Source organism: Rattus norvegicus, chromosome 13 (genome assembly GCF_021556685.1).
Source record: "Rattus norvegicus strain SHRSP/BbbUtx chromosome 13, alternate assembly SHRSP_T2T, whole genome shotgun sequence".
In the NCBI taxonomy this organism is placed as follows: domain Eukaryota; kingdom Metazoa; phylum Chordata; class Mammalia; order Rodentia; family Muridae; genus Rattus; species Rattus norvegicus.
In genome coordinates this window covers 103192685-103215848 of record NC_141546.1, presented here as the reverse complement: position 1 = coordinate 103215848, position 23164 = coordinate 103192685, and the positions used below count along the sequence as shown (strand labels likewise).

The 23164-nt window shown below is 46.2% G+C and overlaps 2 long non-coding RNA genes across 2 annotated transcripts in view; one reads left to right on the top strand and one right to left on the bottom strand.

Moving 5' to 3' along the window:
• Nucleotides 1–23164, top strand: part of LOC102548648 (uncharacterized) — a 132100-nt gene that overhangs the window by 86108 nt on the left and 22828 nt on the right. The gene's annotated exons all lie outside the window — the stretch shown is intronic.
• LOC148001874 (uncharacterized) lies at nt 17846–20156 on the bottom strand. Its single transcript, XR_015635779.1, has 2 exons — nt 20012–20156; nt 17846–19542 (listed from the first exon to the last, which is right to left on the bottom strand). It is a non-coding gene; the product is annotated as an uncharacterized LOC148001874 (long non-coding RNA).

The following is a 23164-nucleotide window of genomic DNA, read 5'->3' as shown; positions in this document are numbered from 1 at the left end:
GTGGTCTCGGTATTATCAGGATTAGCAGTGAGAGCCATCATTTTACCTGTAAAAAAGGCAACAGCAGACATGAAGCTGAAGGAATCCAGGGCAGGTTAAAAGTTCACACTGAACTGACCTTGAAGTGGGGTTGAGATAAGAAACAAAGAGCTACCTGTGTATCCGAAAGCCTTTTGTTAAGAAATACACCCAGGGAGGGGGAGCCTAGTTTCCTCTGTAACATGCTTGCACTCAGAGTCAGGAGGAGAAGCTTCCTCTTCGAAAGCCGTTAGCCACATCCTGGGGGTTGTGGAGGAGGAGAAAGGTGGACGGAATGATGCAGGGTAGAATGCCCGGTTCTCGGGTGGCCAAGAAATACCAGTTTTGAAAATAAGCCATGGGTCCTGGGCATCCAAAGATGCCGTGTTCATCTCAGAACTGAAAATTATGTTCCCGATTGCCTATGATCTGGAAATTGCAAGTAAAATAGTCATAACTTTAAAACAAACAACCTTAAGTGTGTATGTGGACTTTTCTGATTCAGAACTTGTGACTATCAGATCAATTCAGTCCCTTAAATTTTGTTAAAATTCACAGCAGTAAGCCAATCTTTTTTATACCTGTTCTCCTTCCAAAAATCAGTGTGCACACACATACAGACATGGAGCTTAGGAAATAATGAAGCACTTCTTGATCTAAAATACAGAAGAAATTTCTATTATTATGGTTTCACTGGCGCTGGCTGAGGATGCAGGTCTGTGCCTGTTTACAGTCCCCAGAGGGTTTGGGTTTCAATGTTAGGGCGTTCTATGCTTTATACACAAATACGTATATTTTAGTCTAAAGATCAAATTCAGTTTTGCTGAATAACCGTTCTTGTTCTCTGTGCAGCTTAAATTTTCACACGAGTCTGTCAAACGTCAACTGAAGAAAACTGAGTCGCAGGCATCTGGGTGCAAGCCTATGACCTCAGAAATGAGGACACCGAGGCAGGGTGGCTGTTGAATTTGGGACTAATTTGTACGACTTAACAAGAGATTGTCTGTGGAGGGACAAAAGCAAGTATGGGGAGAGGGTGAGAGCAGGAGGGAGCAAATGTACAGATGAGAGGCGGGGAGAGCAAGACAGATAGTTCGTGATAGGTTGTTGAGTTTGCGGGCATCCTAAAGGTGTTAAGTTCTATTGCTCTGTTGGGGGTGCCAATTGGAAAATATCTTCTGATATATTTGTATTCCAGATTCTTTACAGAGATCAATTTAATAAAAATGTCTGTGAAATCAATGCTAGGTTTGCATTTGTAAACAGAGCTTCTTGGGTATGTGTCCTCTAACTTTAGGGAAGTTATTACTGTAAAAAAGAACAATGATTTCTTGCTTTTTATTGGTTGTCCCTTCTCCTGTGGTGTGGGCAGGAAATGTTCCCCAGGCCGTGTGTTATAGGCTTGGTTCCCAACAGGACCTTAAGAGGAGGGGGTAGGTCCTTTGAAAGGCTGAGTTGATAGGGAGGGCTTTAGATCATTGAGGGGTGAACCCTTGGTGGGTATTGTGGGATCTAGCCTCCTCTGTCTCTAACCCAGCCATGAAGTGAACAGTTGACTCCATACTATGAAGCTGCCACAATGGGCCACCCTGCACACAATCATTAAAGCACCAAGCCCATGTGTCTTGGATAGAATCCTGCACAAGTACGAACCAAGATAACGTTCTACATTTTATAAATTACCTTAAAAGGTTGTAATAGCAACAAAAGATGGTAGAAGCTCCTGCTTTAAGCTGGTTTTCACCTTGCCCTCATGAAAAAAACTGACTATAAACTGGTCTGCAAACATTTCCTGTGTCTAGAGTAAGAACAGCTAAGAAGCACACGCCTTTTCAAGCCTGAGTCGTTGTATATGGCTACAGGGGACAGGGAGGAGTGTACAGGGGGCAGAGCAGCAGAACCCTCAACTTTGCAGACGTCTGCTCTGTTTCTACTATATTTTATTATTATAAGTACAACTACAGTTAAATGTACCCTTTCAGACAGATTCCATGTGTGATTCATGGTCTTGATAACTGTATTCACATTGCCGTGCTACCCCCTAGAACTGTCTCAAACAACGTGAAAGCTCCGTCTGGCAGTCACAAACAGACTTCCTGTTTCTATGATTAAGATTGTGGTTTCCCACATAAAGTAGGCACAGGTCTCCCGTGGCTTCCTGTTAGGTCCTAACAATGGGTGTTAGGGTCCTATGCTGTGGTTTGGGGCTCCTGTTGAGGTGGATATCGAAGGCTGATCTGCTCTGTTGTGGTTTCTGCTATTGTGACAGTGATGTTTCACACTATCAGGTGAGATCTGACTATGGTTTTGATTGTGTTGGCTTGACCCAGTCATGAGAGTTATGGAGACAGGCATGAAACGGGTCATTTCTAGCACTCTGGTGGGTTGTGTCTGGCAAGCAAAGTGCAGAGATACAAGCCTTTCTACTGAGTCCTGAGTGGCCATGTGGAAGGAATGGTATGACACAGTTCCCACCCTTGGAGCATAGCTAACATGGTTGTGGGCCTCCACAAGTGTTGATGGTTGCTAGACACAAGGCTTGTTTGTATAATAATGTACATATATCCATATTCCTTCTTCAGGGAATGCACTCCCTGTTAAGGTTAGTGGCTCCACAATAATTAGACATAGTCCAGTAGGCAAGAATATGCTCCTCAGCAAGGTGAGGTGGTGAACATTGTGACCTTCAGGACAGCCCTTAAGGCTATGGGAAACCACTCTAAAAACATGAGTTTAAAAATATATAATTTCTCAACTATGCAAAATATTAAGATATGATATGAATTGTATGAAGGGCTTCATAGACCTAAAAGAACAAAGGCAGGTACACTAATGAGCCATCTTGTCAGAAATATACAAAGGTAGACAGATCTCTGAGGCAGATTACTGAGTTCAAGGTCAGCCTGGGAAGGAGCAAATTTATGTACAAGAGTAGTGAGAATTGTAATCTCAGGGCAGGATCACACCCAGCTAGTTTATTGTCTGTGCTTACAAAGGCAGGCATATTCCTGAGTTCAAGGACAGCCTGGGACAGAGCAAGTTTAGGCCCAGGCACCGTGGAAATAGTGATGTCCGAGCTGGATCCCACCCAGCTGGCTTATTGTCTGTGCCTACAAAGGTAGATCTCTGAATTCATCTGCCATGTTAAGAAACAAAAGAAAAACAAAAAATATACCTACTGTCTTCTTCTTAGAATCAAGAGGCTAAAGTCATAACGTGCTGATGCATAGGATAATCAAAAGGGAATCTGGTAACCGATTGAATGGATGTGTAAATAAAAAATCGGGCTTTTGGTCTGTATGAGATGAGCTGTCTAAAGAACTATTATAGTACCTTTATAGAATTTATCTGGCAGGCTTTCTGACTTTGGACAGAAACCCCAAGAAATTTTTTAAATAGGTTTTCTTACTTTGGTTGGAAAATCTAAGAATTTTTTTCTAGCAGCTTTTCTAACTTTGGTTGGAAAACCCATGAGCTATTCAGAGAGCTTTTAGAATTTTTTTTTTAAGCAAGAGAGAGCAGTCTCAAGCAGAGAGCTGTCTAGGGAGCCATCTTGAGTAGACTACAGAGCTTCAGCTTGTACCCACTATTGACTTTGCGTTGTTCTTTCCCTGCTCCTAACACCCCTTCCTTGGCAATCCCTCTGCAATCCGAGGCTGGCACCTGGCACCTCCCTATAAGGACGTGCTGATGTCTGCTTGATAATTCTGTGGTTGTGTACTATTTGGTCATGAGCTGGCATCCAGCTGCCAACTGTGCTGCTTCTAAGAGGCCTGTAGAAGGTCTGGGTCCTTTCTTCAGGTCACTTACCCACTTACATTCTTGGGGGCGCTTTTTCTTTCTTTTAAATATTAAAAAGTATTTAGTTATACTTCTGCATTTGTGTTTGTGTATATGTTGCAGAAGACGATGTAAAATTCTCTGGAACAAAATGACAGGCTGTTGTGAGCTGCCCAACATGGGTGCTAGGAACAGACCTTGAGTCCTCTGGAACAGCAGCAAGTTCTCTTAGATGTTACGTGTATCTCTAGTCCTTTCTTATTAGACCTGCTGTACTATACCTAACTTAAGACATAGCAGTTATTCTTGGTAGCTGTTAAGATTTTGACCTAATCTGTTTTTCTTTTAAACTCAAATAAGACTGCCCTCCAATTTGTTCAGAGTGGGGAAGGGTTCAGTAAGAGGCTGCCATCGAATCTGCAGCAGGTCACCCCTGAATCTTGCAGTTCTTGCTATCCACCCTTCCCAACCCCACCTCCTGATGGCAGTGACAGGAGCCACTGTGCTTGCAATCATTTCAACCATTTTATTCTAGGAATTTTTCATGTGTGGAGCCTCAGGGGAATGAGCAATGTTTTCTAGATTTGTTCTCTCTCTCTCTCTCTCTCTCTCTCTCTCTCTCTCTCTCTCTCTCTCTCTCTTTCTCTGTGTGTGTGTGTGTGTGTGTGTGTATGTGTTCTCTGTCTCTCTCATGTGTGTGTGTGTGTGTATGTGTCTGTCTGTCTCTGTGTGTGTGTTTGTGTGTTCTTTGTCTGTCTGTCTCTCTCATGTGTGTTGTATATATCTGTCTGTCTGTGTGTATGTGTGTGTGTGTGTTCTCTCTCTGTGTCTCTCATGTGTGTGTGTGTGTGTGTGTGTGTGTGTCTGTCTGTCTGTCTGTCTCTCTGTGGGGGGTGGTGGAGGTGAGGGGTGTGATGTTAGCTAATTCTCCATAGTAAACGACCTTTCCCTTAAAATTAACAAAGTAATTTCTATTTCTCCAACCAGCCCTCAGACAACTGAGAGGTTTATAGCTATTTTAACTAGATTCCTGTTCACCGCTCCTCCTCCCTCCACCCAGTTTATGAAATGCCTTTGGCTCCAACTAACAATAAGGAGAGTTGGAAACTCGCAGTCAGTCATTTTAATGTCAGTTGTCCCAATGCCCTGATTCAATTACTGCAGGACATAACCAATTGGTGTCTTCTATCGCTCATTATGATTATGGGTGATTTCAATAGCATCCCATCGTGCTCACAACTTATAATATTCTAAAAGCCAATGAAAGTAAAACTGTAAAAAGATGAAAAACCTCCCATGTAAACAGAGTTGTAAATGTGTGTGTGTGTGTGTGTGTGTGTGTTAAACACAAAATAATGTATTTAAAATAGCAAGCTAAATACACAAAGAAAAGGATGATGGAAAAATACTTGGCATCTAAAATGTTAAATTAAAATGTTACTTCAGTTTTTTTTTAACATTTCATTTTATTTTTAACCATGCAGAGTAGCATGTGTTTTTAATCCCAGCACTTGGGAGGTAAAGACAGGTGGATCTCTGTGAGCTGAAAGGTAGCCTGGTCTACACAGTGAGTTCCAGGACAGCCAGTGCTACATAGTGAGACCCTGTCATACTAAAGAAACTTTATTTTATTTTTAAATTCCGTATGCAGGGCACTGGGTATGTAGATATGTTGGTGTAAGTACCTGTACGGTCCAGAAGTGGGCGCCAGGTATTCAGAAACTGAAGTTTCAGGCAGTTGTAAGCCTGCTGTTGTGGGTACTGAGAACTAAACTTGGGTCTCCTGTAAGAACAGTACTCGCTCTGTACCTCTGAGCCATCTCCCACCCCGACTGCCGTTAATGTACCCTTAAAGGCAAAAATGCAATTGTGTGTGTGTATGTGTGTGTGTGTGTACATACAAATGCATTTATGTGTGTATGTTTATACATAGAATCAAACATGTATGTATGTTTGATTGTATGTATAAATATACACACATACATGATGCCAGGTATTTTGTGTAAAATATTTTAAGCTTCCCCCAGAAATTCAGATCCTTTGCTTACAAGTAGTCCATAGGGGGATCCAGTGTACTGATGATCTAAACACGTCCTCAAGGTGCAATAAACTGAGTCCCCTCACTGATCTTTACAATGTTAAATACCACAAAAATGCAGGCTTCAAGCACACATCACACAGAGCCCTGTATATACTCGACTCTCTCTCTCTCTCTCTCTCTCTCTCTCTCTCTCTCTCTCTCTCTCCTCCTGCTCATTATCATTCATTTTCCTGTTTACATCTCAAAGTTCATACCTCCTTCCTTAGCATAAAATGAGTGGACTTCCAAGAGAAGCCTCCCAGTCTCAATCCTACTGTCCCTGGCACCTGCTTCACTCCTCTTCCTTCCCTCCCTCCCTTCTTTCCTCACCCTTTCCCCCACTCACTCCTTCCTTTCCTTCCTTCCCTCCTTCCTTCCTAGCAGAGGTAGCAGAAACCTTGCTTCTTGTCTGCTGGTAATTTTTTCCCTCCGGCTTTCTGAGAGAACTTCCTTTCATTAATTCTGCACCACCTTCCCCACATCCCTACCATCTCTTAGTTTTCTTCCTATTCCAGATGCAGTCAGCTCTTGGAGTCCATTGAGGACTGATTCAGTGCCCCCTGACACACACACAATGATACCCAATCTGTGAGTGCCATGGGGCCCCCTGTAACACAGATTAGTGTTCACAGATAACCTCTGCACGTCTTCCTAGATATCAATTCTCTCTCTCTCTCTCTCTCTCTCTCTCTCTCTCTCTCTCTCTCTGTGTGTGTGTGTGTGTGTGTGTGTGTGTGTGTGTGTGTGCGCGCGCGTGCGTGCGTGTGGTCACTATATAAATAAGCACTGCTCTGCATTGCTTAGAGAGTAAGGACAGGGAAATGCTGTTCCCTGCTCGAGCGGGGCTTGGCTGGGTCCTGATGTGCAGAACCTGCAGAAGTGGAAGATGAATGACTGTCGGGTTCCTCGTGTTTTTTTCATTTTACCCTTGATGCTCCTCCTTCCTTGCGCACAGTGTGACTGTTACAGGAACATGAGCCTGTGGGGTCCTAGCGTTTACACTGCTTCTCCTGGGCTTCGCAGCCTGACTCCACCTCACTCACTGCATGGTATCAGGAAGGGGCTTTGCCTACCAGCTAAAGTAGCAGTGATGTTAACTGCTATGATTTTCATTACCAAAGACTGATTGTGGGGTGATGCCTGGCTGCAGCAATGACTCTGGGAAGATAACTTCCCGTTTTTATCACTCTTTCCTCTGTTGTAACCAAATACCTGTCAAAGGACTTGGAAGAAACTGGAGTTTTAGTGCAGGGATTCAGGGTTTCCAGGTTTCAGGGCTTTAGTCTGCGCTAGCCTGGGCCTATATCGCTTTGGGTCCAAGCTGAGCTTGCCATCAGTGCTCTAGGGAATGTGAAGGGAGAAGCTGTTCACTTCCTGGCTTGGCTGCAGGCATACATGACTCCGAAAGAAAGGAAGGGCTCGCCCTTAGAAGGCTGCCCCAGTGACTTCCGCAGGCTCACCATTCCTCCCAAGGTTGCCATGGCCTCCCATTACAGCACCACCTGCTGGAGATCAAGGGGAACCACATCCCACTCAAACCACCACAACCCTGCAACTGGCTTGTGTATCTTCCTGGGGACGGAGGAAAGAGGTACTGACAGCAGGATTCTTTTTATTCTAAACGTAGTAGCTAGGTGTCTGCTCTGCAATATCACTATTATCTATTGTTTTAACATGCATTAGACATCTATATGCACACGACAACAAGAAGCTTTAGTCCTTCATTCGTCTGTTCACGGAAAGAACACTAGGAGAGCATAGCACTAAAAGGTGCCAATGCGCTCTCCACACCGGCTGCTAAGCTGATGATTGAAGTGTGCATTACACACTCCGCTGTGGCTTAGATTTTAGGTCTCCCGCACAGAAAACGTAAGAAAGCGTAGAGCCGGAGACCTGGCTGGCGACTCTGTTTCACAGCACAGTCTGTGAGAAGGTTGGAGATGTCCTTTCTGAAGCCTGCTTTCTTTCTGAGGTATCAGATCTTAATACCTTCATATTCCCAGAACAGAGCTGCAGGGAGGAAGACAGGCTGGACCCAAGCGAGGCTGTGAGTAGATGAGGCTTCCAGACAGTCCATCAGCTTTGACAGGATTTCAACTTTGGAGTAGAGGACACGGACGCGAAGAAATAATTAGCAGGATGACGGTGAAAGATTCTTTTATTCCCGATCCAATGACAGTGTTCTGTAGCTGCTGCCTCTCTCCTAAACTCACTCAGACTCCCTCTCACCCCCTCCCCGTTCAGTTCCACAGGACGAGGCACTCCAGACGCCCACTACAAAGTGAGTTAGGTAGATGGCCATCCTCTCTCAACAGTAGCAGGTGCCGTGTCAGGGAGCTCGGCTAACACAAGAGGGGGCCATCTGGTCCTCTGGGTCACTGTGACACAGCCCAGAGATGGGAACACGCCGTGACAGCCACATAGATTGATGGTCAGCAGCCATTAAACTACGGTTGACAGAGAACATCTTTAGGTTGAATTGTACCTACTGTATCTTACCCGGGCATACAATAGGAAGTGAATGCTACGGATGAAGGAAACTTAAAAAGTCAGCAATTTGGGCCTAAGAAAAAGCACCCAGATGGCTCCCTTTAAGATGGGAAAAGGTATTGCGTCACGTCCAATATTTATGCTCTGATTGATGCAATTCTTTGATGAATATGCTGATAAAATATATTTATTAGTGAGCTCGCTTGTGGCTTGGGAAGCGCGGGTTGTGGATCTCTGGTCTTCTTCAACCCAGACCACAGGTTCTTCCACAGCCAGGGCGAGCAGGGGAGGCATGTTGGATACGCCCCTGTTCAATTGTGGTGAGCCTCTCGGGACACAAGATGCTGAGCAGACATACCCTTTATGACATGTTGACAATCTGTAATCCCTCTTCCTGTAACTACAGACCTTCCCCACGCTCTCCTGTCCCCGCCCACCTGTGTTTCCCTCCTCTGCCTTCATCTTTAAGGAGAAATGGTGGGAATGTTGGGTACGGAAAACCTACTTTAAAAAGTCAATTCTTTCAACTCTCAGGGTCCCATGCTTCAAATTTCATTAGGTCGTAAGGCTCCGACCATTGAGATTCCACTCCAGGCAGGGGCTGAAGGCCTCTGACTGAGTGCCAGTTGAAGTCAGCAATCAATGCTTTCACCCTTACAGTACGTGAGGACTTCACACTGCGATGGAGCCACCCAGCAAACCAAGCTGGTGCTGCTGGTAGTAAACGGCTGAAGAATGTCATTTCCTGCAGAGGACCAGCCCACGTCGTCCCTGACAATTACCTGACAAATTCCTGTGTCAATCTGTCTACAGCATATGACCCTAACAGAAGATTCAAAGCCATGCTCACCAGATTTTGCAAAGAGGTCTGCCTACTATTGGTGACAAACGCTGACAGACACAGAAGACGGAAGCCCGAGCCTGGCAGTCTTTGATGTTATCACTGTAGGGGGAGAACACAGAGAGGAGAGACCAACGCCTTCCATATTTTACCACTGGTCTGGTCACCTTGCAGTGCAGCCCGAGGACCGTGTGACGGCTGGTGACACACTAGAAATGGGTATTCAAGGAGACCTTGAAATGGGGCGGAAACCCCATCTGAATAAACAAGAACAGAACAGAGACACTGGCATCACCTCGTTCCTCAACCTATGTTTTCCTCTGCACTGAAATCCCCTGCTCAGCACAGCATAGACTTAAAGCCAGCAAGCGTGTCCGTGCAGAACCCACAGAAGGGCACAGTGACCAAGTTCAGAGCCAGTTTACAGCGTGAGACCTAAGAGAAGCCATGGGATTCTGCACAATTGCTTCCGTCCTAAGAATAACGTGAGTGAGGGGTTCACAGCCACGCCATGAAGGCCCTGCTCAACCCTGCTCCCTGGATAACCACAGGCTTGAATTCCTATCTAAAATCCAGGCTTCAGTTGGATAGTTCAGAAAACTTGAGGAAAAGCAGGTTAGCTGACCCATGGGTAGGCAGGTAGGGGTTTAGAGCTCAGCAATGGACATTCTAAAACAGATCAAAGCAGTTGAATCTGGTTGGCCAGGAATGGGTACTAAGTCACGCAAAGCAAGATGTTTCCTGGTGAAATTCTGCATGTTTTAATGACTGTGTTTAACAAATACATTCTTGCTACAAATATTTTACCTACTTTCAACTTGTATGTCCTTTTTATTTATCGGATTTTTCTATGCAAATTTTTTGGAAGGCTGAAATTTTTCTGGCATGTACACGAAAGACTGTCATAGTTGTTTTAAAAAAAAACACCTGTTAAAAATCAACATGTGGTACTATCTACATACATTTTTCTAGTAGATGTCTGTAGTTGTGTGTTTCCATTTTACAGAAAGGAAGATGGGGCGGGATGGTCCAGATAGCAGTCTCTGTGTGTTCTGTCTTCCTGACGCAAGTCCATATGGGACTCCTTCCTGTGTCTGCAGTAATGCTCATTCTCTTAGCATCTGACCTTTAGTACGGCTAAACCAATTCATCTTCCAGAAAGTTTTGTTTTCTTTAGTGTGTGGAGTGTGTGTGTGTGTGTGTGTGTGTGTGTGTGTGTGTGAGAGAGAGAGAGAGAGAGAGAGAGAGAGAAGAGAGAAACAGAGAAAGAGAAGAGAGACAGACAGACAGACAGGCAGACACAGACAGATACAGACAGAAAGAGGGAGAAGAGACAGACAGACAGAGACAGACAGACAGAGAAACAGAGAGGAGAGAGAAAGAGACAGACAGACAGACACACACACAGAGACAGAGAAACAGAGAGGAGACAGAAAGACAGACAGAGACAGACAAAGAAAAACAGAGAGAGGAGAGAGGAGAGAGGAGAGAGGAGAGAGGAGAGAGGAGAGAGAGAGAGAGAGAGAGAGAGAGAGAGAGAGAGAGGGAGGGAGGATATGCTACATGTGCATGGGTACTTGTAGAAGCCAAAAGAGGGTCCTGGATCCCCTGGAACTGGAGTTACAGGTGGTTGTGGGCCTCCTGACACCAGTGTTGGGAGAGAAGCTTGGGTCCTCTGGAAGATCAACAGTGCTCTTAACCACTAAGCCATCTCCCGAGCCCTGCACTTACTTCTTAATTAAACATTTTCTCTCACCCTTAATGGTGCCTTAAAAGAGAGGGTGAGGTGGATGGGCTCAGGGCTTGGGATGCTGAGAGTAGGTTGAACCAGACCTCTGTCACAATTGCCTACGGGAGTTAGGTAAGATTCAAGGAAGGAGAAAAAAATCCAATAGCCCCTAATATTCAGATCTATTATAAAATTAGTAAACAGAGAGAGGGCATGGGGTCAAGGTGTGGGAGAGAGAGAAAGGGCTCTTGTTAAGTATCAAATGCTGGACAACAGCAGAGGTTCTTATTTAGCATAGCTCGGTGGACCTACCCTGTAGGTTCTCCCAACATCCTTCAGTCCCTACCTGTTAGAGGGCACGGCTGGCATACCCTGCCCTCAACCGTGGACTCTTCAGCCCAGAGGCTGGGCTGCCCTTCCTCCAGAAGCGCTTTCTTATAGAGTCTAAACATCTTGGTTGCCTACTCTTTCTGCCCCTACTTTTGGCCTGCTGGCTGCTGTACTTGGCTCTCCTCTCTTCCTTCCCCTCCCCACACGGATCAAGGTCATGACTGCTCTGGACTTTCCCGCATGTGTCTGCCTCTGGCTGTGCTCTCCCACACATCTGTAATAAACTTTTTCTACCACCACACCTAGGAACAGTGGTGTCTTCTCCTTTCCCTTTTATTTCTTTTCCTCATTCAGCTCTGAGGAACGCAGGGCAGACCCACAGCTCTTTCCTCAGCTCCCATAACCCCCTGGTTCAGAGGAAGGACACAGAGGATGGCTCAGGCAGCCAAAGCTTGTGGCAAGCTGTTGATCTGGGAAAGAAAGAACTTAACTTCAGGATGGCGGGAAGGTGAAGTTATGGAGGCCTGGTATCTGGATAAAATCTCCCTTCGTGGGACGGGGTTAATCTTCAAGCTATTGTTTGCTAAGAAAAAGGCAAGGGGTAAGGAAGAGCACTCCGGGCGAACCGGATTCCCAAGGAGCTTTGTTTGCTTCTCTCTGTTGAATCCCCGTGGCGAGAAGGAGACAACTCGAAGGGCCCAGCTGCTGGCGTGCCAAGAAGAGGCTGGTGACCGTCCAGCTTCTGCGGGGGCGTCTGACGCTGGTGACCGTCCAGCTTCTGCGGGGGCGTCTGTGCATCTCCACCCACAGGCCGGCACATGGCACCATCCTTTCCTCCTCCCTTCCCTGTTCTCCTGAGCTATCATTTTCCTCCCATGAAGAACTCGCTGCGGCTTCTTCTAGCACGTGACTGTGGACGGCACGTTCTGACCATCTGACGGATCCCAGCAAGGTTCTTTGTTTCTGGCGGGACTTCTCTGTAACTCTGGAGGAAAGCATTCTTGGATCGCATTCATTTGTTTTAGACTTCAAAACCGCGTTTCCTTTGTCTTCAGCTTTGATAGCTGAGGCTGCATTCTTCATCTTTATTTTCCTCTTCAGACAAGGCTGTCTTTGCTCTTACAGATTCCTTTGTTAATTATATGAAAGCATCAGTACTGCAATGTGCCTGGTGTGGTTTTTTTTTTTTTTTTCTTTTATTCTCTATTGGAACTCTAGAGCTTCTTGAATGTTCTTGACATTTATAATCAGATTTAGATTATTTTTAGCCGGTTTCTCATCAAACGTGATATCTCCTCCTATTTCCAGTGTTTGTAGAGCTCCGTACATATTCGATTATGTATGTTGGAGCCACTTGCCTTGCCTCTTAGTGTTTCTCTGTGATGTGTACATGTGAATATTTCTTATAGACTTAATTTCCAGAGGCTGGAGAGATGGATGGCTTAGTGGTTAAGAGTGCTTACTGCTATAGTAGAGGACCTGGGTTGGTTCTTAGCGCTCAAATCAGTTGGGTCAAAGTTACCTATGACGCTAGTTCTAGGGGATCCAATTTTCTCTGGGCTCTGCAGACACCTGACCCTACATGATATACATAAACTCACATAGGCTCGTGCACGCGCGCGCGCGCACACACACACATATGTATATATGTGTATATATATACATATATATAATAATAATAATAATACAGTTGTTGGCTTGGTGTGAAATCATGACACTAAACCAGCCAGTAGGAGATAAAGCTTCTACCCCCGAACTTTCCATAACTTTCTTTGAATAACAGGAAGTAACGATATATTCCAAGAGGAAAAATTAATTTAAACTTTTCATTATAAAAATCTGCATATGAAAGAAATTGAAACACACCATAAGAATACACTGAAGAAACAGATGGCTCGAGGTAAGCACACAGCTAAGGCGCTGAATGATGCTATCTGCACAGCTTACAGATCACTGTGACCTCCGTCATCTCCTCCGGCCCCAGCAGCAAACCTCTGAGCAAGGAACCATCTTCAAGAGCAGTGATGCCATTATTGGGAGAATCAGAAGCTTTGGGGGTTTGGGTTTAAATTCTGTTCTCCTCGGGCACTCATTTAGTCTCGCAATATGTAATGACTATTTCTCATCGGCAGGAGCAATAATAATGTAGAGAATAAACCGAAATAGTCCCCGTGACAGTGATGAGTTGTCATTCTGACAGGGTCTAGAATCTGAGGGAAAACCTCTGGGCATGCCTGTGAGGAATTTACAGATGGAGTTATCTGAGGTAGGAAGATCCACCCTAAATACTAGTTGGCATCATCTCATTGGCTAGGCTCCAAGGCTGTACAGGAAGGAGGAAATGAGTTGAGCACCAGCATTCACTACTCTCTGGTTCCTGACTGTGAATTCAGTGTGATCACGCGTCTCAGTCTCTTGCAGCAACTCTTTCCCCGCCATGATGGGCTGCACCCTCAAATGATGAACCACAACAGACCCTTCCTCAAACAGCGAACCACAATGGCCTTTTCCTCCCTACGTTGCTTCAATCAGGTGTTTTGTCAAAGCAGTGAGAAAAATAACTAATATAGTCACTGTAGTGATAGCTTCTGTCACTGTAACAAAAGGTGTGAGACAATCTGCTTATAAAGACCAAGGTAAATGTAGCTGTTTGTATTCTCGTGCTAATTAGGTTCCCCAAAAACCTGTTTGCAGTGTCCTGCCCCCAGTTGGTTCTGATTGGTGAATAAAGATGCCAACAGCCAATGGCTGGGCAGAGAAACAGAGGCGGGATTTTAGAATTCCTGGGCAAGAGAAGAGGAAGCAGAGGAAAAGAGGGGGGCAGGGGAGGAGGGAGGCAGGGAGAGAGGGGGGGGAAGGAAGGAGAGGAGGAAAGACCATCCAGAGAAGATGCGGGACAGGGAGCATGGCTGCCAGGTAGAAGGGGAAAAGTGGCCCCAAGAGAGCCCCCCCATTGGGTCTAGGGCCGCAGAGATGGAATATAGATTTTTGTAAGTAATAACTTGAGGATACTCGGAGGACTTCTGATGGGTCAGGTCTGAAGGCAGGCCTAGATACTACTGCCTGCAGTGCACTGGTAAATTCTCCTCTGAATCATGATTAATCCATCTCTAAAAAAGAAAGTTTGATGCTGGTAGCTGCTTTCAGAGTTCCAGGTGGGGTCGCTAAGTACCTGCATATGGTCCAAAAAGAGCTCACTGCATAATTAGGAGAGCAAGGTGAACTTGTTTCCTCTGTCAGTCCTGGGACTAGGGCTTGGGGTTCTCTCTGCTGTCCCCGCCTTAAACAAAGCCCAGCTAACTCATCCCAAAGCTCCCAAAGGGAGCATGTCCATCCCTTCTTGATGCCCTGGGTCAGGAAAGCATGTTACTGGGAGAAACACAGTTTCTCCGTACTTCCAAGACATCAGGGAATGAAAATGGGCCAGAGAACACGGTTTGTTCCTGCTTGAACCAAGAAGTGAAAGAATCGTTTCCCTCACTGTTTTCTGCCACTGGGGCCGTGAGGCCCTGGGTTCTGTCTTCTACACTCAGGCCTCATGCACCTTATGTCTATGAGATAAATCTGCAGGAAGTCTCTTTGGGGAGAGGTCAGCTCCTTTGGTTCTGATGCTTCTTCAGCCTTTTGGGCTTTTAGTTCTTTGCAGTCCCTTGTTTGAGGCGAGGCATCCTGTCCTCGCCTGCTTAGAAACTCCCAACCATAAGTTTATTTTTGTTGCTACTTTGTAACTGTAAGTTTGCTACAGAGCAGTGCCTCAGTTCCTAAGACGGTTGGAAATACATGTTTTCCAATGATCACAAGCCACAGGGTGAGAGCCGCTGTGTTAGACCTTCCCCCTGGCTCTCTATGACCTGTCTTTTCATAACTTTATTCTTTGCTTCTCTGTGATGTATTAATTTTACCTGGATTATCTTTAAGTATGTATTTCACAAGACTAAACAAATACAAAAATCCCTTCCCCTTGACTCTAGAGCTCTTCCTTGCACCTAACACTCTTTTGTGGTTACAAAGGAGTCTAATCCTGCCTCCAGGCCAAGAGATGGGTAAGTTAATGAGTTGGAATTCTTACCTGGAAGTTATTCATGCTTGTGGGAAATCTCTCTGCCCGTGTTCAGTACATCACATTGTCAGTCAGCTCCTTCTCTCACACAGAAGAGATATTGAAGATCTGCTTCTATCTCACGGAAGCCTTACAGAGCTCTGGCTACCTGCCATGGAGTCCATAGCAGGGGACAATGGACAGTGAGGTTCTGTGACACCAGCTTCTGTTGCTTCTGCTCACACCTGGTGGTCACATGACCCCAACCTAATGGCAAGAAAGAAGAAGGCAGGAAGTGTAGCTGTGGTGTGTTTCTCTCAGGAATGCAGAACTATGGGGAATGTGCTGTGTTATCTTTGCTGGATGGTGGGACTGCTATTATCATCTTAAACAGTATTTATTTTGCTACCGTTCTTAAGACACAGCATGCTTGTGCACACATGCATACATTAGTATCTTCTCTGGTTCCTAAATACAGAGCAAAGGGCAGGCATTCTGCGAAGGTTTGGATTACCATTTGGTTCTTTGACTAAATGACTAAATACTTATTCACTGAGTGAGTGAGTAATTGATTACTGAGGTTAAAGTCAGGTTCTATTGGCTAACCCTAGGGTCTTCGAAATGAATACTTCTGCTGGGGGCTAGTTTTTTATAGGCTTCTTTTTTTTAAACCTAAGTATTTTTAATTAATTAATTAATTTAATACATGTGAGTACACCGTCGCTGTCTTCAGACACACCAGAAGAGGGCATCAGATCACCATTACAGATGGTTGTGAGCCACCATGTGGTTGCTGGGAATTGAACTCAGGACCTCTGGAAGGGCAGTCAGTGCTCTTAACCACTGAGCCATCTCTCCAGCCCTGTTTATAGGCTTCTAATACTTCTGCCTTTCTCTCAGCCACTCGCTGACTTTCATCGCTGTTTCCAGTAGTCTCACATAACAAGCCATGATGGGGGATCGGCATCAAGTCTCCTTCCAGGGCTGCTTACACGCAACACCTTATAAAGTAGACAAGCCACTCTAAAGCCAAGGGCAAGCTTGTCTTCTGTTGGCCATAATGAAGATTACGTCTCACTCAAGAGCAAACCAAAGCATTCTTGCTGCTCCCTCTTAAGATCCATGGACCTAAGCTTACGATTCCTCTCCTTCAGTGCAGGTGTTATCGTGACTTTCTTGGTCTCACTATGAAAAACCTACAGACCAACTCCCAACAGTGGCTCATGCTGTTGCTGACACAATTGGCTTTCACCTCTGGCCTAGCATTGTTGCTATAAAATTATAAAAAAATATGCTATCTTTTATCCTGCACTGGATCTGGCAACATAGTGCCCCATGACATCTGTTGAATATTTTCATCTCGGTCAGCAAAGCCTCTCACCCACTCTGCTCCATCCCATATCACACTGCTGATGGTCTCTCTCTGAGCCTGGCAACAATCTCTCTACCCATCTAGTTCCCAAGGCAGGCTGCCACCATGCCAGACAGCCACCATGCCAGACATACACATCCCAATTCTGTGGCGGCCCAATGTCTCCAACCACCACAGACTCTCTTGAATTCAATTAAATCGCCACATGAAAGAATACACAACACAATAACCTCTGATCCAATTGATAGTACATAGTTGCCCACCTAGACATACAAAGCCCTGTACACATCCATCCCTTAAGAATATTCATAACAACCTGTAAATGTGCAGAGAGGAATCTTAACATCCACCTTCGTGTTCTCTCGTCTGCTTCCCCGCTCACTCCAGTCTCCCCTCCTCTCTTAAACTTTTCTCCCACCCATCCTTCCTTCTCGTCCAATGACAGGCCTCGTTCTATCTTGTACCTGCCTTCACCTGTATAATGACGTCATCCTACACAGCATTCTTGTCTTCTACTGGCGCCCGTAACATCAGCTAAAAAGCCAGATCAAAGCGAGGCATTAATGCACGGATCTGCCCCGCTCTGGCTTTGCTTATCCACCTACTGGTTGGTCTTTTGCTAGGAATCGTCCACTGGCACCCAACAATCAAGAGGGACCGGACATATTCATGGAGACTCTAGTGAGTTTTCCATCAGAATACATCTATGCAGATCTAATCTCTATTCAATCCTCCAGCCTCCTCCTTCCACTCCAGATCTCGCAGCAGCACATAGACAGAATTATTCCTTGGAAGGGAGAGCCAGCGTCTTAACAGAGACTGAGGGCTATAAGCTCTGACTGACAGTCGCGCAAACAGTAGGGCCCGGCAAATGAACTGAATTTTTGCCGCCGCTGCCAAACATGGCTGAGGGCACTGTGACTTCTTCTGGCTGCATCTCTACAATAGAGAAATGATTTTCTTACACTTAATGGAAGATTCTTAATGGATTCACTATTTCTTAGTTTCCAGCAAGGACGGTTTTTTTTTTCCCCCCTGAAGGAAATTCAATCAAATCAGCCATTAAAACCTAGTGCTAGTGCTTTGGATGTCGTAGAAAAACATTTTCTCTTTTCGTTTCAAATAAGGAGCATGCATGTGTACTATCAAACAAAAAAGACACAAAAGGGAGTAGCCAGTTTAATTTTCCAGAGATCAGGTTTTGTGAATGTAATTTAAAAAAAAAAAAAAAAGAAGCAGCAAAAACAAAAACATGTTTCCATCAACATCTTTTGTTGTTTCAAGTCACCAGAAAATGAACAGGCGTTTATAATACACAAACAGCGGAGACAGGCTGTTCACACTCGCTAAGGAATGAATACACACACACACACACACACACACACACACACACACACACACACACACACACACACACATCCACCCAGGCTCTCAGCAAGCCCAGCTCCTCATTGGTTCTAAAAGATAATCAGGGTTTTGATGTGACTCAAGGTTGCAGCTTGGGGAAGGATGGCAAAATTCTGTGAAGAGGTTCAAACCCAAATCTCTCGTCCCAGTTAGTTGAAAGAGCTAGACAAGCCCCCCACCCTCACCCCACACACACACTCCGGACATTGCTAGCTTTGCACACCGATACAAAGTGACAGATGTGCACAGGGTGTGGTGTGGACAGAGAATGAGACCTTCAGCTTTTCTCTAAAGCTCAAAAGATATAATTACTTGCTTTGGGTTTTTTTTTTTCCTACTTCGGGTTTTCAGGGTCTTTTCTACCCTTTACAACTGCCATGTAGTGTAAGGTATTTAGGTGGTTATTTCTTATTTTACCTATTTATGTATCCATTCACTTATTTGCTTTTTCACTTTGGACCGGGGTCTCACCATATGGTGCTGGCTGGACTAGAACCTGCAACATAGCCCAGGCTAATGGTGAACCCAGAGATGCTCCTGCCTCCCTAGACCACCACACGTGGCTCATTGCTTATTTCTGTATATTTAGTATAGAGGGACTGAAACATGTAAAAACAATACCAGAAAGAAAACCCCATTGAATACATGCAGGCTTAATAAGAATCGCTAAATCTCTAAGCGATCGTACAGTGGTTAACGTCAAACTCCAGACATTGTAAACCTCACCACGGATCCACTTCCAGACTCATCCACTCATCTGCGTTTTGGGCTTTTTTCTCCCCAGCACCCTCCCAAAACACAGCTTCTGAGGGAAAGATCAGTCTTCCCTGTGTAGGGAAAGTGATTCATCTGGGTGGCACTCCAGGACTCCCAGCACAGCCCTTCAGCACAGATCTGCCCGACGTGAGGACCCCAGGCTCCTCCTGACTGGTGACTTGAGCTAATCTTGTCTCCCATCCATATCAAGATTCCTTTCTGTCCAGAGACTTGGCATAAGTTTGCCTCCTGTGGTGACTATCGTTCGAGATCTTGCCTTCTGCCTTTAATTCCTTCTTTGTCACCATGGACAGACAGGTACAAACACAGAGCTGTCCCAACCCCATGCCCCACTGAGAGTTTGGCTCTAAACAGACGGTGGTGTCAGACATGAGCGGTGAGCAGGTGGCTGGAGCCTCTTATCTTGGATAGAGTTCAAGTGAAGCTTGTCTTGGCTGCGCGTGTCTCATTCTCTGCCAACTGTAGGAGGCACCTCTCGAGTATCTGCTGGGTGAAGCCCACTGTAGCCTCACTGCTCCCTTGTTCCTCACCAGCTCCTTTGCTGGATCAAAGAACGATCCAGGAGTTTCTCCTTAGGACCCACGCCCAGCACATCGGTTTGGGTCAGCACCATCTACGGTGCTTCCTTGTGGCTGCTCCTGTTCCAGGAAGACCCAGGTCACGGTGGATTCACCTATTGCTGTTGCAGTCAAAACGGCAAGAAAATAGAATCAGCCTAGATGTCCATCGGTAGATGGATGGATAAAGAATGGACACACAATGGAATTGTGTCCAACCATTTAAAGATAGTGAAGCGATGCCATTTGCAGGAAAATGGGTGGGACGAAAGGAGAGAGGGGAGGGGAGGGAAAGGAAGGGAGGGAAGGGGAAGGAAGAAAGGTAGGCCAACAGGAAGAGGAGTTGGGAAGGAAATGGTAGGGTAAAAAAGGAATTGGTAGATGGGAAGGTGAAGGAAAGGGAGGGGAAGGAGAAGGAGGGGAGGGGAAGGGAAGGAAGGGGAAGGGAGGGGAGCAGAGGGAAGAAAGAAATGCAGGCAGGCAGCAGGCAGTGGGCAGCAGGCAGCGGGCAGAGGGCAGCAGGCAGGCAGTGTTCTACCTAGCCAGCCCACCTTTAAGTATAATCAACCTCTAACAAAAGATAGGATTTACCTCTGTCTCCACCACCGTCTCCCAGACTTCTTCAGTTACCCAAGGCAGCCTTTCTGTGGTAACACCTTTCCCGTCTTCACTTACCCTCACAAACCAGCTCTGGCAAAGCTGACCCCCCACCCCCTATGACAGACAGGTCTCCTTTGGATCAGTTCCCGTTACCCAGGCAAAGATGCTGTGCCAGGGAAGGAGCGGGCAGGAGGAAGCGGGGTGAGCCCTGCTTGGGTACCATCTGCCACTCCGATGCCACTGATTTAGCAGCACACGTTGATCTCCCAACATTTGAGAGCAAGGTGTTAACGCTTCAGTCTGAGAGCAACACAGAACCCACCCGTCCAGCCAGAAACTCACCTGCAGGATATGGACTACACCTGCAGGATATGCAGGAAAGGGTGTGCTGGGCTGCCTTTGTCTTCCAGCCCTGAACACAGCAGCACTGTGTGTCCATTGCCCTAACTGGGCGTCTTTATACATCATTGCTGTGTGAGAGACAAGATCCTCCCTCCATAATAACACATCCGAGAGACCGCTGAATATGAAACAGCTTTAACACAGGGTCCTAGAGAAACAGCACCACAGAGGAGAAGGGCCCCGGGTGAGGAAAGCACAGATCCTAGTCTCAAGGGCGTATTTATAGCAGAACATACAAAAGTGTCATCTTACCAGAAAGCGTCACAGCAGAGTAAACCATAGCTCTACTTTCTGCCTAGCCATGACTCCCTAGGGATCTTTAGCTGGCTACTGGTTCACCGTATATCTGAATGCTGCAGGCTCATTCCAGATGGCCACACTGCCGCCATGTTGTCCTAGCCTCTATAGGGCCTCTGTGGCCATCTCTCCTTTCATGTGAGGCCTGAGTGTGGAGACCCAAGGCTTACTGACATCAAGTGTCTTCCCCTGTTACCTTATTCACTGAGGCAGGGTCTCAGGCAAACCCAGAGCTCACTGATTGGGCTACTCTTGTGAGACAATATTGCTTGGTGGATTGTTTTGAAAGGTAAAAGTTTTAAAGTGGCACCCCTAGACACAAAGTTTACAGCAGAAGAAAAAAAAACAGGTTAGGCCCCAGAATTGTATGTTCCAAGAAGCCTCTCCTAGGGCTATAGAATGGGTAATTACATTGGCCGGCTCAACAGCTTTCTCCCAGAAACTAGCTGACCATAAATCTTAGAGAACAATCTTGAGAAGCAGGAAGCAGCTTCTCCCAGGAACTAGCGGACCATGAAGTTAAACAATCTGAGAAGCAGGAGACAGCTTCTCCTAGGAAATAATCTTGAAAAACAGAAAGTTTTTCCTTGTGATTTTTCACTGTTATTCTACCCACTTTCCAATGACGCCATCCCTGCCCCCTCAGGTTGTGGTTTCTCCCTTTAAATACCTCTTCTCCCAGCCTCTCAGGGTCGAACTCCACTGCCTCTGCGTGGGATACGAGTCTTGACCCCAGTGCACTGGTTCCTATCGATAAACCTCATGTGATTACAACAAGGACGGTCTTGTGTGAGTTCTTGGGGGGTCGCGTCATCCCGACGCGACTGCCTTGTAAAGTGGTGGAATTACTATAGGCTGGCCACTACACCTGCCTGGCATTTCTGTAGCTTCTGAGTATCAGAATTCTACCAGCCGTAGGGTGTGGAGATCATGGGGAGAGGGAGGGAAAGAACGAAGCAGAAGGGTGTCGCGTGCTATCGTCTCGCCAGCAAGAACGACACGCGGACACCAGGATCCTTCTGCAGCAAAGCGTTTATTGCATCTTGAAGAGGAGAGACCCGAGCCCCAGAATGGCGCGGCTTATATACACCCTAGCGCAGCGCGTCCATGCCTGATTGGTCGCTTACCCATGGTCTCATTAGGCACGCCCCGGAGTGGGCAAAGACCTGGCACGAAGGCACTCTTGCACATGCGCACAGTTAACTTCCTGAAAGGAAGTCGGCTGGCGGGGCGGAGGCCAGCGCCATCTTGTAATGGCGAAAGCTATCCCAGCTTTCCACGTGGGGCGCAGTGGAAGCCAGCGCCATCTTGTGGTGGCGAATGTTATTGCGGCCCTCTACAGAAGGGAAATGTGTGTGGGAATGACTTGATGAAATGATTCCTTTCGGTGCTGAATTAACAATGATGAAAATGTAGCTGCTCACTGAGATGACCCCACTGTAAAGCTGGGAGAGAGCTAGACCTACTAGATGCATTGTCACACAGAAGGTGTGGCAAAGGAAGGCAGTGTGACTCCTCTCCAGGACCATAGCTCAACCTCCCATTCAGAGCTACTGGGATAGGTAAAAGTGAATGATAAGAATTCAAACATCCAGGAGCTAGAGGTGGGGCTCGGTGGTTAAGAGGGCCTGCTGCTGTCATAGAGGACCCAGGTTCAGTCTCCATACCCATGAAGCAACTCACAACCATCTGCAACTCTTACTCCAAGGTTCCAACACCCTCCAGCCTCTGAGGGAACCGTGTACACGCATGGTGCACACCCATACCTGCAGGCCAAACCCTCATGCACATACAAAGAACTTTTTTAAAAAAAATTAAAAGCACGCATGGAAAACTTACCAAAGAGCTCAACAAAGATGAAAACAAACAGGTGAATGAAGCCAAGAACTACACCCCAGACCCAGGGAGAAGCCAGCAGCATGGTGGGAGGCTGGAGACCCAGGGAGAAGCCATCAGCATGGTGGGAAGCTGGAGACATGGGGAGAAGCCAGCAGCATGGTGGGGAGGCTAGAGACCCAGGGAGAAGCCAGCAGCATAGCAGGAATGCTAGCAAAGTGGATGAGGAACTGCAGCGTTTCAATTAGAAAACTGAAATTTTGAAAACAAATATGAAGCAACTAACTCTTCAAACTGTTCTCTGACCTCCACAGGCATGCATGTGCTACCATGCATAGGACTGCAATCATATGTGTACACAGGTACACGCATGCACGCATATGTGCATGTACACACAAATGCAAACACTCAAATGTTTTCAGAGCCAGTGAACAGAAGGCAGCCAACCTCACTTGTCATGGAGGAAATGGAATTGAAATGAGATGTCACTTTCATAAGCAAACCAGTTAGGAAAGAGTTATACTGCTACACCGAAAGAGGGGGAAACCTACCTTAAATCGCTCGCAATAAACATGGCAGCCACTGTGGAGAGGAATCGTATGGCATATG